Here is a 14,513-nt window from a genome sequence, read left to right as displayed (position 1 = left end):
AATGTGTATACTCTGATCTCAGACAAAAGATACCCCGGCAGTAGCTGGTGCTATCAATCTTCTCTTCATTGCTCTGATGTCTGGTTTTTAGTGAGTCTAATTGTCAGTAAAGGTGATGCAAGAAGAAAAGGCTTTGTGGCTTATTTTATTAAAGGTGCTATAGAAAATGATTGCATTATTCTTAGCAGATCTGACCTTTGGCATTCCTTTCTTTGGCATTTGGTGGCTTTTGGGAGATGGAGCAGCAGGTCTGTGGAATATACAGAAGGGGTGGAGGAGCAGATCAGCCTTCCCTTCTACCAGGGCTTCTGGTACATGACAATGCCAATCCATCTTGCCAGCCCTCTGTGTTGGACATGACCCATGTGTGTCCCAGAACAGATGCTCTGGTGACAAGTGCTCAGGGTCAGCCCTCAGGAGATCAGCCTGGCACCTTCTGTCATGTTGTCTTTTGAATTCACTCAGTGAGTGGTATGAGTCCTAAGGCAAAGTTGTTATAGATGCAGCTTTTATATCATGTGGCATTGGATGATACACAGCTCTTTGTGGGGGGAAAAAAAGGCAAAAAACTGACAGATTTGATTGTTTAGTGTGGAGATATCAGGGCCAATTAAAGAGACAAATGGGGTCACTTCTCATGTAAATGGAGGAGAAGAGAAATGTTTTTGTCATTAAAAAGACTAAGTACAACTTCTCAATAAATGTACCTCAGAGAGATCATCAGATTATAGATTTAGAACTGGAAAGAATCTTGGAGTCCTCCTAATCCAGTCTCTTCATTTACTGATGAGAAAACTGAAATTTCAAGGTCATAGTAGAAGTAACAAAGCCAAGATACTATAAATTCAAGAGAAACCAGAGCATTCTCTAAATTAAATGAAAGCCATTCTATTTCTCTGTTTCTTCTTTACTTACTCAGTTCTCAGCAAAGATTGGTAGCAAGACATGAGTGAACCTAAATCTTCCATTGAATAGGCTGAAGCCTCCATACGAGAAATGAAGAGTTCCTTTTCCCTTTTCTTTTCTCTTTGGAATACAGACCTAGTAATGTAATTGCTGGGATAAATCCAATTGTTCTTTAGAATGGTGAGATTAGTTCACATTCTACCAATAGTGGGTCAATGTCCCTATTTTTCCATATTACTTCTAGCATTTGTTCTTTCCCTTTTCTAATTGGCTAATGTTAGCCAATCTTTGATAGGTGTGAGATGATATCTCAATGTTATTTAAACTTGCATTTCTCTAATTGGTAATGAATTAGAATGTTTTTAATGTAACTGTTGATAGCTTTGATTTCTTCTTCTAAAAACTTCCTGTTCATATTCTTTGACCATTTATCAATTAGTTCACATTTTTAGAAATTTGATTCAGTTCCCTATGTATTTAAAAGTAATGCCTTAATCAGAGAAACTTGCTGTAAAATGTGCTCCACCACCAGTTTCTTGCTTTTCTTTGGCTGCATTAATTTTGTTTGTGTAAAACTTTTAAAATTTCATGTAATCATGATCCATTTTACTTCCAATTATCCTGTCTCTCATTTTTCATAAACTCTTTCCTGTCCTTGAATCTGACAAATGTAAATGTTTTCATGCTCCCCTAATTTACTTTTAATATGCAATTTTAAAATATAATTCTGAGTTCTTACCCCAAAAGCTTGAATTTTCACATTTATCAAACATTAAATTATTATGGTAATTTACTGCTGTGTATTATATACCTAAACTATTCCACTAATTTACCACTTTATTTCTTAGTCACTATTAGATTATGCTGTTAATTACCCCTTTGTTTTAAATATGGTATTATTAGGTCACCTTTTTTTCCTATTTTTTTCACTGATCCCCTTTATATTCTTGAGCGTTTGTTCTTCAAATGAATTGTATTATTTTTTTCTAGCTCAAAGAAACAATTTTTGGTAATTTAATTAGTATGGTACTGAATAAGTAGATTAATTTAAGTTGAATTATCATTTTTTAAAATTTTATTTATTTTCTGAACTGAAGAAATAAAATAAGTATTTACATGACAATAAATAGAAAAAAAAGATGATTGTACACAAAACTGCAAATCTGTTATATATGACTTGTTCCATTTAAATTTATAATGAAGTTATATAACTTTCCCCTTTTTTATTCCTTTCCCTCTATTCATCCTACAGATAGCTACAATTAGTATATGTGTGTATGTATGTGTATGTGAGAGAGACAGAGAAGAAAAAAAACATTTTATACATGTTTCTATTTATCAATTTTTTCTCTAGATACAGATAGTATTTTCCTTCATATGTCCTTTATAGTTAATTTGGGTATTTGTAACAATTAAAATGACTTAGTCACTCAAAGTAGTTCTTAAAACAATATTGTTATTATTATATACAACATTCTACTGGTTCTACCCATCTCATTCTTCATTATTTCATGCAAGTTTATCCATGTTTTTCCAAGATCATTGAGCTCATTTCCTATAGCACATTAGTATTCCATCACAATCATATTCTTCAACTTGTTCAGACATTCCCCAATTGATGGGCATCCTCACAATTTCGACTTCTTTGCCACCACAAAATGAGTTGCTATAAATAGCTTAATATTTTAAAATTATCTTTTTATTATATTGGCTCAGCCTATTAACATTTCTCCAGTTATTTAGATCTCTCTTTATTTGTGTGAAAAGCATTTTGTAATCGTTTATATAGTTTCTCAGTTTGTCTTAGCAGATAGACTCCCTAGTATTTTACAATATCTGAAATTATTTGAAATAGAATTTCTCTTTCTATCTTTTCCTGTTCTGTTTTATTGGTAACATGTAGAAATGCTGATAGTTTGTGATTTATTTTATATCCTATAACTTTGCTAAAGTTGTTGTTTTAATTGAGTCTCTAAATATACTACCATATTGTCTACAAAGAGTGATAGTTCTGTTTCCTCATTGCTTATTCTTATTTCTTCAATTTATTTTTTGTCTTATTGGTATAGTTAGTATTTCTAAAATATTAAATAATAGTGATAATAATGGACATTCTTAATTCACGTCTTACTAAGAAAGCTTCTAATTTATCCCCATTAAAGATAATGCTAGTTCTTAGTTTTAAATAAATTATTATTTTAAGAAAAGTTCTATTCACTTTTATACTTTCTAGTGTTTTTAAAGGAATGAGCTCTGTATTTTACCGAAAAAATTTTCTGCGTTTATAGTCATATGATTTTGTCATTTTTGTCATTTTATTATTGAAAATAACAATTTGTTATTGTGTTTATAGTTTTCCTAATATTGAATCAGCCTTTTCAAGGCCATATATACAAAATATTTACAGAAAATCTCTATTTAAAAAGCTTCCCATTGTCTACCAAGTAACATCCAAACTAGATAAACTGATATTCGATGCCCTATAGAATCTGGATCTGAATTCAGTCTACCTTTCCTGACCTACATTTTAATGCCTCCTATCTGCTCACTATTTGTCTTTTATTTTCATAGTAATTTTCATATTGTATCTCCCATTAAAGTGGCAGCTCTTTAAGGTCAGTGAGCAGTTTTTATTTTTGTTTTGGATGTTTTTTAATCTCCAGTGTTTAGCATAGCTTTGATATATAATAAATGCTTAATAAATTCTTGTTGATAGTGGTGATGATGGTGGTTGTCAAAACCATATTCTTAAGACACAGCTCTATCATTTTGATATCAAAAAAGTCAGGGGCTCTTTATTTCCTATAGGACAAAATGTTACTATGCAATCTAATGTGTAGAGCTATCCTAATCTAATTTCACCCTATCTTTCTAGATTAATTTTACATTTTTTCCCATCACCCAAAGTCAGCATTTCATCATCTGTCTCCTTATATTTGGACAGTCCTGCCTAGAACAGCTCCTGGCACATGGTAGGCACTTAAAAACTTAAAAACCACTTGATTGATTTGTTGGTTAATCAGTCAATTTAAACCAAAAGATGAGCTTAAAAGATCCCTCCCTCTCTCGTTCTCTCCCTCTTCCCCTTCTCCCTCCCTTTCCCCCTCTCTCTCCAGCTTTCTTTATTTTTCTCTTTCTCTATCACTTCATTTTTCTCAATTGCTAGTTTAAAATATTTTTATCAGAATTTGAGTTCTTCTATAATACTTTAGGCATCCCTAAATATTTGCGAAGGATATCAGGAACTTTTGTTAAAAGTGGGATCATACAAAGATATAAAATTTTTTAAGCATTGTAGATTGCAAAGATTCTTTAAGGCTGTTATTGATGGTGTCTGCCTTATATTTGTAAATAGAACCATTCTTTTATACCTTTATTCTTTCCAAGAAGATCAAATGAGTTTTTTGAACAAAGCACAGAAAATCACCTTAAGTGAGTAGTTGCAATCTCAAGAAATATTTTTGGTAAAAGGTGTCCTGTAATATCCTTTCTATTAGGGAGGATGTTCAAGGCCCAAACAAAGCCTTTAACAACTGAAATTTCATTTTTCTACACAGGATTTTAGTTATCCTAAAGAACCATGGTCTTTTTCATTCATGTTTTATACAATTGGGAAATATTTATCATCAGTTATCCAGCTGACACCTAGCACATGGGCCTTATACATAGTAGGCAGCTAATAAATGTGTATTGACTTGAAGGGACAGTGGGACTGAGGTTGCTTTCTGCCTTGGGAGGCACAATAATTAGATTAATTTCACATCAGAACTATGAGCACTTGAAATGCTCTGGAGCACAAAAGGCTGTTATATCAAATTGTACACATTCACCTCCTGACAAGGGGATAGCATACAGAAATCCAGAAAAGGAAGATAATTTTCACAGGTTTCAGCTGACTGGGTTTGTGTTAAAGAAGAGTCTTTAATGTGAAGCTTATAGGTTCAGAAGTTAAGAAATGTTTCTTGTCAAATCATGGTGATTATTAATGTTCGTAGCTCATGAGAGGCCCTGTGGCTTAAAGGTTTCACATTTTAAGCTAGAATAATTTACTTCTTTCTCATCCTGCAAGGACCTAGAAGCAGTGAAATAAACCCACTATTAAGTCATTTGCCTTGTATGCAATTAAGCCCTCCACATTCACCATTTTCCAGGTGTATTTGGCTTAAAATTAATGACTAACAGAACCCCACAATTAGAATTCCTTTTTAGATGGGCACATTTCCACAGCAGCATTAGCTCTGCCTTTTTCTCCTTTAGGTACCAATTTTCCTTCCACTGATATGTTCTGACACTACTTTCCAACTGGTAAGAATCACATGCCCTTCTCCTATCCTTGCTTTTCATTTTTCAGAAAACTGCCAATGAACTCTGACTCACAACTTTGTTTTAAAGAATCAAATTCTACCAAAAACATAGCTCCTTATCTCTAAGCAAATAACAAGAGTTATCAAGGTACTGCAGACCATGGACAACAGTATCTTAATACAATACCTGAATTCCTGTGGGACATCAATGCAGATCATGATCCATCTAAAATTTAGTAGATGAGACTTAGAAGATTTTAAATGTTAAATAGAAGAAGCTGAATGAGTTGCAGGGTAACACAGATAATAGATATCAAAAGTGGGATTCAAATCCAGGGCTTCCAATAGATTCCAAGTCCAATTTTCAATTCTCTGTGCCCCTGACTTTTTCAGAACAGATATAGATATATTACACATGTGATATATATAAATGAATTGATATGTATATTCATATGTAATACATATATTCACTAATTTATATCACATTGCATCTTTCAAAATCCATATTATGCATATATACACACATACAAATATAATTTAGTCCAAAGAAGTGGGATAGAAAACTTCTATTGAGAAAATTCTGTCCCTATTATGAATTGCCACTTTTAACAGATTCAGAAAGATCAGTGACTAGTTGGTATGGGATTTAGTCCAGTACTTGAACCCAAATCTCTATACTTTAAACTTTACTAAGTCCAATACTTTACTTATACCATATTGTTTCTCATAGGAAATAGCACTATTAAGCATGTACCATATTTCAAATGCTGTTACAAAAGAAATTGGGTAGACTACCTCGTGACATCTTGTCTAGAATTAGTATTATTCAGGTGTGTTTTAAAATATGTAGATAATCCTGTGCATTCCTGCATTTCAATAAATAGATATTTTGAACATAATATACAATGCTTGATATAAGAATACTGTCATATTTAATAGCTATTTAATATTTCGAGTAAACTTTCCAGTTACAAGCTTTGATATATATACTCCAAATTCCTTTCAACTCTGGCCTCATTCAAACTACAGTGAATACTTGAGATATTCTCAAGCCCCAATCATTGTTGGAAGGCAGTGTGGTAGGGAGGGGAAAATCTCTAAATTCAACTGAACTCAGAATCTACCTTAGTAGAAAAAAGACAGAACAAATATATAAAGTAACACATTTAATTAGAACTGAAATGTTTAGCAATGGGATGGGAAAGACAACCCTTATATACCCACTCCAAAATGACTTTAAAAAGTTGGTATAGGCACAAAAAAGTTGTTTTAGGTACCAGCAGATACTTACAAACAACTAAATTTTTTAGCATGAATGCTTGCTAAAAGCAGTACCACCCAAAATACTAATTTTTTCCCATTTTTGTGATCTAGATAGAATAGGGTTGGCCAGCTTCACCCTTGTTAACTCTCAGTGATGGAGAACTTGCTTCCTCTTGAGGCAGTCTGTTCCACTTTTGGCCAGCTTAATTGTTAGGAAACTTCTTCATATATCACATTAAATCTATCCTTTGAAATCTGCATTTACTATTTTTAGTTCATGTTTGGGGAACAAGGTGGCAAGTCCATCTTCCAAATTAGAATGGCCCCTTCACCAGCATGAAGAGAATACATTGTTTCAAGTCTTCTTTCTGCTAATCACAGTTTCTTTAGTTAATCCTCACAGGGAATGGTTTCAAATCTGTTTATCTTTCTCATTACATGCTTTAGAGTTTCATTGTACTTCCTAAAATGTGATTTCCAGAAGTAACACAACACTCTATGTACAATCTAACCAGGGCAGAGTATGGGAGGGTTATGTTCAATCCCTCTTGATGAATATTATTCTTTCCTTCAATCTTAGATGACATTTATTTGGACAGCTGCCATATTGCACTATTGGAATCATATCAAGGTCTTTCAAAATCCCCAGACCTTTTTACTATGAACCATTGTCAAAGCAATTTGGTTCCTACACTGTACTTGTACAATCCACTTTTTGAGCCAAAATATAGAACTTTACAATTATCCCCATTATATTTAATCTTGTTAGATTTGTTTATTCTAGCCTGTAAGATCTTGTGGGATCCTGATTCTGACATCCAATAAGCTGATTGTCTCTCTGAGTTTCCTGTAATCTATGTCATTTCCCAAGTCTTTGGTAAAATTGAGCATTAAATGATAGGTCCTTGTGGCACTCTACTGGAGATATTTCTTCCAGTTGACATCACTCCATTAAGCAGCACACTTTGGATTCACTCATTCAACTACTTCTGAATCTACCTTACTTGTGTTATTCAGTTCATATCTATGAAATTTGTGATTAAGGTTTCAAATACCTTGCAGAAAACTTGGTACCATATATTGAGAACTAAATGTCTTTGATCCCTAGCTACTGACATGTAGTGGGTGAGAAAGGAAGTAAAGGAAACACCAAAGAAATAGATAAGGAAAATTTTTAGTGTCCAGAATTCAGAATACATGCCTATAGGTTCGTTTCATTTCAAGGTTGCTTTCAAAAAGCTTTTATCACTGACTAAAAGCAGAAGGCATTGGTCGTTGCCAAAGCAACAAGCTGTAGTTTCAGGATTCCCCAGAACTAGGACAGGACAGCTATGTCTTTGCCTTAGGGCAGAATGTTTAACAGCTATCTACAGCACCTTCTAGGGACTACTTCCTCCCTTGCCCATCCCATTACTGGCAATTCCATTGGCCATCATCAAACTTATCCATCCTTTTCCCATTCTGTTTTTTCTCCAGAATCTGTGTAACACATTGCCAGCCCTTTTTCTTCTCCCTTTTCCAGGAGGGCTGCAGCATAGAAATCTCCAATATCCTGAAGTTCATTTGCACATCCTTTAGTTACTCTGAGATGAACTTTCCTCCCCTTATCCCCTATCTTTACCCCATTTACATCTCTGTGTGATCCATAAAAGGAATAATTCCCATGATTGCTTGGAAAAGTCCTGATACCTGATATTTGTTGGATTTTATACCATTTGAGAGTTTAAAATTAGATTTTGTCTTTTTTTTATTATTTTACTTCTAGGGTACTCTTCTAAACAGGATTTTTCTATAAAGCTACACTGTCTACACACAGGAACAACTCAAAATAAAAATCAAAATTTAAAAAAATACCCTATGTTCTGGTATGACATTTTTCAACTAAATGAACATTCTCCCATTATGATATTAAGAATCCTTGAATATAACCCCAAACTTTGTTTTTCATTATTTAAACTCCACAGCATTCCACTCTTTATTTTGAGTTAATCAAATTGATCATTTTTATTGATTTACTTTCTCATTATCTTTCTAGTTAGTGGTGGAAAGAAAGAAGGAGACAGAGACACAGAGACAGAGACTGAGAATCATTTCCCTCATATATATAGTATCAATATGAATTTTCACTTTTTTGGAAAACTTGAAATCCCAAGTCTACTCCATCATCAATCATCCTTCTCAGAGTTAACCCTTAATATATAACCATTTCCTTCAAAGTTCTAAAAATACAAATGGCCTAATGGATGAAAGTGTCTATTGAAACTAGGCACCTCTGCAGACTTGCATGGTGCCTTTCTCTCATTGGTGGCTATAAGTGAAGTGTGTTCACATTTGTGTCATGCACAAATTTGGCATAAATACGAAAGATCACTTTATAAATAAGAGTCGTCAATGAAAATGTGGCTAGAGGAATAATTGGACCCCTTGTTCCATTAGCAGAGGGCACCTTGGCTAAAACACTCTCGCAGTAGTCTCATTCTTTATTCAGGCAACCCCTGGTGACCTCAAAATATTAACAAGAACAGTATGAATCAGTGTCATGACTTTGACCCATGATTTTGAATGGAATGTGGACTATTTCAGCCTTAGTGTTTAAAAAAATCCCTCCTTCTTCCTTCCTTATTTCACAAAGACTTACTGGATATTCACTGAATAAATGGCACTATATCAGGTACTAAGATTGTTAGTACTTTAATTACATAGCATATAACAATATATCCAATAAAGTTTAAAAAATTGTCATCTTCAAACATTAGCTTTTCACAGCAAAAGAAATCCTATAATGGTATTTCATTCAGTCATGCCATTCATATTTTCTTTTAACAAGGAATGATACCAAGTCTTAAAACTACTAGGAAATCCTCTTTATGATTTAAAGTATAAAATTCTGTCTCCCAACACACACACACACACACACACACACACACACAATATGCACACAAATACATTATCCCACCTCATCTATACTATGTATTTGAACAAATTATAGTAACAGAGCTTAGAGTTTCTGCCTTAGCAAAACATGTGGAATTTAGCCTGTCTCCCCACACAAAAGTGTATCAGTGGCTTTATTACTCATTAGATAGATAGCAAAATAAAATATGAGTCTTATAGTTGAAACTGTGAACAATCTGTCACCATTTTGAATAATCACTGCATTTCATGTGGCAAAATTCTGCTCTTACAAAACCAAATGTTTTTAAGTCACAATTTATTGCATTTTTATAGCCCTGTCTATTTTGTCTTTGTAATGATTTCCTAGTTTATCCCCTCCATTCCTTTTCTACTACTACTATCCTGGTGAAAAAACCTTCAATAGCTCTCAATATCTACAAAATCAAATCCAAACTCTTTAGACTGGTTCCCTATATACTTTATGCTCGGGCTCAGCCTATTTGACTAGGTCTATTTCTCACACTTCTATGTCTGAACTCTCAAATATAGAAAAAGTGAATAATTTACTCTTCCCCAATAAGATCCCAATCTCTTATTCTTCCCTACTTGTGCTCATGTTTTCTCTACATTTGGAATACTCTCCACACCGAATTCCATCTGTTAAAATCCAACTCTTCTGTCAAAAAAATATAAACACTTTGCTCTGGCATCCCCAACCTGGTTCTCACTTAACTTTCCAGCCTAATTATACATTCCTTCTCTTTACTCTCTCTATGAACCAGCTAAACTGACCTTCTTGCTGCTCCTGATACTTGACACTCAATCTTCTGTCTCCATATCATCTTCACTTCTCTGAAATGCATTCCTCCTTCATCTCAACCTCTTAGGATCTCAGATGATCTTTAAAACTCAACTCAGGTATTGCCTTCTCTAACAGAACATTTCTTTTACTTCCTTCTAAAATTAGCTTGTATTTATTTTGTATAAAGTTACAAGTATACTGTTCTCACATGTTATCTCCTGCTGTAGAATATATGATTTTCAAGGACAAAATTTTTTCCCCTTTTTTGTTGTTGTTTTTATACCCCCAGTGTCTATATGGTATCTGACATATTAGGGGTGATTAATACATGTTAATTGATTCATTGATTCAAGTGCTACCTTTTTTTTAAAAAAAATTGCTCAAGTGCTTTCTTAATGAAATTTTCCTTGAACCATTAGCTATATGTGGTCTCTCTCCTTGGCTCTTTATCTATACCCTTTTACTGTACTTATTACATTCCTCTACAATCTATTTATTTGTGTAGTGGTCTTTTCTTATTTTCCTTATTGTCCTTGTGGACAGAGATGTCAGTCTTTCTCCTGCAGTATCCAGCATAATGCCTTACATAGAGGGTGTTACATACATATTTTCAAATGAATTAATATATATGAAATTTTTGAATGATTAAGTATTTTACTTCCCCTTTTTAAAAGTAGGGTGTCTTTAAAAACCTAACTTAAAATCTTAATCTTCCATTTTTGGATTTGATTACTTCTGCTTTCATCTTTTCCCAAGAAAAAAAATTCCTTTTCTCCCCTTTTAAAATTCCACAATTATGCTGGGACTTTTGGTAATTTCATTATATGTTGCTATAGAAGCATTCTAGTATTGCAGCTCTTAGGGATGCATTTTAAATATGCCTAGGAAAGTGTTAATGACCCAGTATGTTTCCATGTTAGTGGGAACCATACAGCTAAGTCCTCAGGTGGCACTTAAAAAAACCACTCCTTACAATAAAAGATATTCTCTCACCTCCCAGGCTGTACTGTAACTTGAGTACATTATATATTTCAGGTGCTTCAAGTGAAAAGGGAATGCAAGAACATGTGTTTGGGCTTTTCACACTCTGAAAGCTCCATCTTTTGTAGAACACTAAGGGAAATGAATCATTCCTTTGGGTCTATATAATGTTTTCCATTGATTGACAGAAGCTTGAGAACATTGTAGAAGCATAATTTGCACACTGTCTATTGGGATATAATCAAAGTATTCTTAGTATGGCTAACTTTATATTCTGTTTATTGCATGAATTAATCAGGCTAATGGAAATTTTATAATAGGCACCTTTGTTACCTTCAGGTTTGGGATTTAATAGACCATTGATTTATTTTATTTTCTATGTTCATCTTTTCATATGTGTTCAAGTATTTTCTAGAACCTAATGCTATATGTTAAATAAATAAATCTAAAATGAAAGTCCCAAATGGTAGACCCAAAAGGTATTCTGTAGATTTATATACATTCAAAGGCACATTCCCCAAAGTATTTATTTCTACTAGTCAAAAATATAATTTTTTCAAAAGAAATATATTCAATAAAATAGCTTATGAAGGAAATTAGTATTGTTCCAATTGTCTCATAAACCTTGGTCACATTCTCCAATAAATTCACACACCATCACTGGGCATAGTAGATATGTTTAGAAATCACACACAGGAAATATGTATAACCAGAGTACATTAATGAAAGGGCAAACAAGTAGGGAGTATATGTGGCCAGGTTACACATGTGGAAAGAGTATGTTTCTAATGTTGCAGAGCCACCAATGCATTCTTATGATGTCAGAACTCTAGAGATCTGTACCTTTCCCTCATCTTTTTATTTTCTATCTCCCTCTCCACTTGCAATCCTTTACTTTTCATGCTGTAACTACACTATGATCCCTGCTGGACATTATTCTCTGTGACCTGCCAAATTAATTTCATACGCTAAAGAGTACTGACTAGAAATCCTCTCTCTGAAGGGGTTTGGGGTAGAGGAAGAAGGAAGATGATGGAGCTAACAAATCTTTAGTAATTGTCAGAAAATTTCAATCACTACACTCAGCTAATAAAAGCTAGGCATTCACATGTTTATTAATCATTTATGAGTAAGGAATTATACTACTTTTTGTATCTAAATTGTTTTTGAATCTAAATTATTATGCACTAAAGATTATAATATCCAAATCCATAAATTATCCTTTAAAATTCTCAAAGGGACAAGCATTTCTAAGTTTTTTCTAAACTATGAAAATTTCCCAAATATATGGAATTTTTAAGATTTATTATTTTGTTTTATTTTATTTTGGCCAGACTTGAGTTCACAATAAGATTAAAACAAATGTTCTCAAATCTCAGAGGTGTTTTTTGCCTACAGTATACAGGCAATAAATATTTATTAAATTAAAGAGAAATTGGATTTCAATGTGTGAAAAATTCTATTGAGTTCTTCCTTTAAAATGAATTGATTTGTCCATTGTTCTTTCTCACCAAACTTGAAACCAAGAAAAATGTTGAATTTAGTCACAGATTCATGATACATTTTATTTTATTTTATTTCATCTTGTTCACCATGCCTTGGGTAGACACCATCCTAAAGTTGGCCATGAAACAAATCAACAATGGATAAGGACCTCCTGAATTTGATCTATTGGACAAATCCATTTCCCTGGCAAGTATGCTGTCTCCATCAAAAATATGAGAATGTAACTGGGGAATGGCTAAATGAGCTATGGTATATTACTGTAATGGAATATTATTGTGCTGAAAAAAAAATGACAAGCAGAATGTTCTCAGAAAAACCTGAAAAGACTTACATGAACTGATGCAAAGTGAAGTGAACATAACTAGGATAATGTAATACACAGTAACAGCAACATTTTATTATGACCAATTGTGTATGATTTAGCTATTCTCAGCAATACAATAATTCAAGATAATCCCAAAGGACTAATGATGAAGTATACTAGCCACCTCCAGAGAATGAACTGATATTGTTTGACTACAGACTGAAGCATGACATTTTTAAAATTTTTAGACATTCTATTAATGTGAACCTTCTATTATAAAATGAATACTGTGGAAATGTTTTACATAATTACACATGTATAATATATCTGATTGCTTATGTCTCAGGGAGAAGGGAGGAGATGGGAAAAGAGAGAGGAATAGAACTTGGAGCTCAATTATTTTAAAAATGTTAAAAACTATTTTAACATATAATTGAGGAATAGATTATACACAAATAAAAATTGAGGAATAAATATATATACACAAAATATATATTATATACGTGTATGTAATGTATATACACATGTATATGTAACATATACATGTGTATATATATATTCATATATACAGTACATGAAGAAAATGTGAGGATGTGAAAGTGACTACTATGTCACATGATTATTGACTATTCAGCCATTGTGTTTAGAATCACCCTTGCCAAAAACACATTGTATTTACTTGTTTTACTTTAAGTAACCCTTTTCTAAGCAAGGCTATCATTTTAAAAGAGATAATTGGCAGATATGGATGCCTGACCATTCAAACTTCCCTCAATTCAAAAACTCTCTCTGATCAGTCACTTTCTGCCATGACACCACTAAACTGTCATTTTCCTGTGTTACTATGATCAAGTCAAGATTCTTCCTCAATTTGTTACTACCATATGTGTAACCACAGGAGCAGAGTATTGTTAGTAGGAAAGGAATCTGGGTTCAAATCTTACCTCTAATGCTTACTTGCTGTGTTACTTGATGATCTACTGGTGTGATTTTTAGACAAGTCACCTGATTTTCCTAATTTTTTCATCTGTAAAATAAGATCAAGAAAGAACCTCTGAGGTCCCTTTCAGTCCTAGTCTTCTGACTGTTGACTAAAGGGGGGGTGTTTATAGTTGGGAAAATGTATCCGTAGTGCAACCTAATGGCTAATAAAGGCAAGAAGAAAAAAAGGGGAAGATGGCATTGTGGCATGAAAACTTTCCTAAAAATCCTAAGGCTTAGGGTTCAAGTTTTAATTAATCCACTTTCTAGCTATGTGACTTTTATCAAGTAATTTATGTCAGTGGCCTCTTACTTATGAGGTGAGAATATAATGAATCAATCAGTGGTTCTATTCAGACCAAGACCTGAATCCAGGGTTTATCACTCCAAGTCCAGAGTACTTTCGACTACACTATACTGTCCCCAAGTACTTAATATGGCAATGAGGCAGAGGTCTGCACCTAGGCAGGCTTTACCTTCTCATTCCATGTCTCAAAACCTTTAATGATTCCAAAGAGACCTTCAGGACCACAAGGATCACATTAGCATGCCATGTACATAAAAGGAGCTT

General features: G+C 33.4%; 1 protein-coding gene across 1 annotated transcript in view; it reads left to right on the top strand.

Moving 5' to 3' along the window:
- Positions 1–14,513, top strand: part of SLC35F1 (solute carrier family 35 member F1) — a 523,457-nt gene that overhangs the window by 407,170 nt on the left and 101,774 nt on the right. The gene's annotated exons all lie outside the window — the stretch shown is intronic.

Source organism: Sarcophilus harrisii, chromosome 4 (assembly GCF_902635505.1).
Source record: "Sarcophilus harrisii chromosome 4, mSarHar1.11, whole genome shotgun sequence".
NCBI lineage: Eukaryota > Metazoa > Chordata > Mammalia > Dasyuromorphia > Dasyuridae > Sarcophilus > Sarcophilus harrisii.
Note: the sequence above shows the minus strand (reverse complement) of the source record. Positions and strands in the feature narration are given on the sequence as shown.